General features: G+C 34.7%; 1 pseudogene; it reads left to right on the top strand.

The window, feature by feature from the left end:
• The first annotated feature begins 2,728 nt into the window (after positions 1–2,728).
• LOC101275850 (sigma intracellular receptor 2-like) lies at positions 2,729–3,375 on the top strand (annotated as a pseudogene).
• The last annotated feature ends 655 nt before the right edge of the window (positions 3,376–4,030 follow it).

The raw sequence follows: 4,030 nt of genomic DNA, 5'->3' as shown, positions 1-4,030 counted from the left end.
AATTTTTCATAAAAAGAATTCTGGAAGGCAGGAAAAAACAATCAGGACCAGAAGGCAGGAAAAAACAATCAGGACCAGAAGTTAATAAAGCAACATCTTCAGAGGCCCAATTTATTAAGATCTAAGAATGCTAAATCTGGACACATTTTTATTCACATTTGAAGTCAATAAAAAAGCATTCTCTGATACCAAGTGTCGAAAACTAAATTAATGAAGTTGTCTTCATGAAAGAAAAATCAAAGTTTTCCAGACAATTTTCATAAAATGAATCCAGTTTTAAAAACATCCTGTACAAAGAAGATGTACAGGACTTAAAAGGACGGACAGTAAGTACTGAAATATTTTAATGTGGGATCAAGTCTAAACTGTTGCAAATACACTGTAGCTACAACAGAGATTGGACACTTCACCTTTAATCCTTGAAAGAGAAAATATAACATGTAAATAATAATACTTAGCAAATAAGATGTTGGGTCTAAATCCCTAGGTAGTGGAGGAGACCTCGAGGAAAGAATGGCAGGCTATTGTCTTTATTGTGCAAAGGAGGGAAAGTGGTAGACACTGATTCTTTCCCCTTGATGTGGACAGAGAAATACAGTTGCTTGTTTTTTAGAGGTAAACTTGAGCAAAAATAAAAGTAGGATATATACTTGTACATCAGAAAAGAGAAAAGAAAACTTGTATGATAGAGTCAAAGATAAAGATCAAAAGAAAAAGCAAAGAAACTGAAAAAAAAAGTAAATCAATTTGAGTAAGCACAAACATATAATTTATGACAAATATGATAACTTTATCGTATTAAATGGCAAAAATCAGGTCATAATCTGCAACAGTTGTTGATCAAAGATACCTACGAAAGATAAACACAAGAAAATTGAAAGTATAAGATTGTATTAAGATATAAAAGAACTACTCTCCCCAACTAACAGTTGGAATTACAATCATATAAGATGAAGTAGATTTTCAAGGGAAAAAATTTAAATGTCTCATAATCTTTCTTTTTCAGTGTTGATAGGAAGATCCCAAATTAAAATGTATCAGGATTCAACTTCCATGTGCCAAATAACAGTATATAATAAGCGTAAAGCAAAAGCTGTTAGAATTTGAAAGAGGAATTGACTGCAATGGATGCACAGTAAGAACAGGAAGCACTTTTCTGTTCTTAAGAGTTAAAATAGGCAATAGACAAAGAAATGGAGTATCTGATAATATCACCAATTGAGTCAATTTGAAAATACACATGGAAATGTAATAACCTCAAATATAAGATATATTCCCCTTTAAAATATTTGGAAACACTTAAAATTTTATATATATTTGATCACAAAGAAAACCTCAAAATTTTCTAAAAGACAGATCTATACAGACCATATTCTTTGATCAAAATGCAACAAAATTGATAGTTGAACAAGAATAATTAAAAAAAATTTTCCCCAGTTTTTGATGAAAAGAAACAAAACAATATTCTTCTGGGTCAAATAGGAAATTCAAAGTGTAATTACAAAATACTTAGAAAATTATAATTATAAGCTCACTACATATTCAAACCTGTGGTATTTAGCCAAAGCTATAATCAAGCAAAAAACATACTTTTACTATTTTTAAATAATAAAAGAAACAAATGAATTAAGCCATTAACTTGAGAAGCTAAGAGCAAAACAAAGCATGACTAAGGGGGGAAAAAAAGAAAAAATGATTACAGATGAAAGCAGAAATTAAAATTTGTAAACAAAAAGGAATAGAATAGAGAAATAAATCTGAGTGGTTCTTTAGAAAAAAGCAGACAATATATAAAACAAAAAGAATAAAATATACAAACCTCTATTCTAATCAAAGAAAAATAAGAGATGAGGAAAAAATTAGGGATAAGAAAGGAAGTGTAATCTTAGATGTGAAAACATCTGAAAATCTTGATATAAAGAATTATTCTCATGCTTATCAAACATGAATATTAACTGCTGAAGAAGCAGGAAACATTCTTAAGAAGAAACTGAAAAACAAAAGTAAATATTTACCTATTCAGAGGATTTAAAGCAAAATTATTTCAAAATTTAAAGAACAAATAATTTTCTGACTTATTAACTCTTTTTAATGTCTAAGGACATTAAAATACATGGGAAAAGAATCCCAGTTCAAAACTCTAACACCGAAAATTTATAAAACTAACACAAAAGAGAAAATGACAAAGTAACCTCACAAATATTGAGATTTAGATGCCAAAATCTAAAATGCAATACTACATTGACCCAGCTGTTTGTGAAATAATGAAACAAACCCTAGCAGGTTTTCTTTCAAGAATGCAAAGATAATTCAGTATTATGAATTAATTAATATAATTTTCAAATCTATATGTCACGGAAGAAAAATAAAGCGATTATTCCAAAATATGTCAAAAACTATTTTGCAAAAAATGCAACATCCATTTTTAGTAAAAGCACCTGATAACTAGGACCAGAATAGGAATGAAATCTTCTTTCTCAAGTTGGTGCAGATTATTTATCTCAATATGTGATTATCTAACCATAAAACTCTAGGAACATTGACTTTAAAAGAAGAAAAAAATACAAGGATGTTCTTTATTATAAATACTACTCGAGATTGTGCTGCAATTTCTAACCCATGAAATAACATCAGGCACAGAGGGAAAAGGATTAGTGATTGACGAGGAAGAGGAAAATATTACTATTTACTCATATTATGATGGTCTATCCTGAAGTCTCATAACCAGGAAAAATATCAGTTAAAAATGAAAAGCCTGGTAGTCTGGGATCCTGCTCTGCCCAACCGATGGATGATGGGGTCTCTGGGCGCCCGGCATGGCCTGGAGTGGCTGCTGGATCTCTACTTCCTCTCCCACATCCCCATGACCTTGCTCGTGGACCTGCAGGCGGTGCTGCCTTGTGATCTCTACCGGGTGGAGCTGAGAAACCTGCGGCAGTGGTATACTGAGGAGTTCAAAGATCCCCTGCTACACAACTCCCCGGTGTGGTTTAAGTCCTTCCTGTTTTGCGAGCTTGTGTTTCAGTTGCCTTTCTTTCTCATCCCAACATAAGTCTTCAAAGTGTCCCCATGACGGATGCTTTTAAAAAGAATGTGGTCATACCAGTGTTCATGGAGGCTGCAGGTGGATCCGCACCCCTGCAATCAACTTACTCGGTTGACACCATGACAACTCTGATTCCAATCCTCTCCACGTTTCTACTCCAGGATTTCTCCAAAACCAGTTGTTTCAGAGGACAAGGACCTAAGACTTTCCACCAACGACTATTCCATATATCTGCCTACATCACCTACTTTCTCATCCCTATTATACTCTCCTTTTCATGTTGTGGAACCCCCTACTACAAGTCTGAGGAGAAAAGAAAGAAAAAATGAGGAAAAATAACCCCGGGTCCAGGGGAGAGGTGACCATGGGGGATTTTCCTGTTGGACCCAGTACCAGGAAAATGCTCAGAAAAAAAAAAATACCATGTTTTCAGTAGTATTTGAAACACACCAGCAGCAACACGCATGACCAAGACACTGGCAGGAGGCACATCAAGCCCTCACTTTCCAAGGACACTGGCGCAAACAGGTCGTCCCAGGAGAAGAGATTTTTTAAAGTCTCCTTGTTTATCCTCTTTCCAAACCTTAGTCTTCTATTACTTTTTACACACCACTTAACATAAGTTCCCTTACTCTGAGGTCTGGTGTCTCAAACCTGAGCTGGAGGTGTGCCTCTTACTGGATGACTTCATGCTACCTAATAGTTTAATAATTCCTTCCTGTCTTGTTGCCAGTCAAAGGTAGCAGATGTGGGGAGATGGACAGTGTGTGCATATAGGGTCTCTTCATGTTAGTACTTGGTATTCTGCTAGCTTTCTCTAAATTCATTCTCAAGGCCAACTCAAAAAAAAAAAAAAAAGGCTTGTGAACACACGTGGAAAATGGTAGTTGCTGATCCTGGTTAGTTCCCCCTTTTCGCCTGTTTTGCTTACAAGACCTAATGGTCTGATTGTTGGGAGTATCGTCTGACTCCTGTGTCTGGTCA

Source organism: Orcinus orca, chromosome 5 (assembly GCF_937001465.1).
Source record: "Orcinus orca chromosome 5, mOrcOrc1.1, whole genome shotgun sequence".
NCBI lineage: Eukaryota > Metazoa > Chordata > Mammalia > Artiodactyla > Delphinidae > Orcinus > Orcinus orca.
The sequence above is the reverse complement of the archived record's forward strand: the minus strand, read 5'-3'. Positions and strand labels throughout refer to the sequence as shown.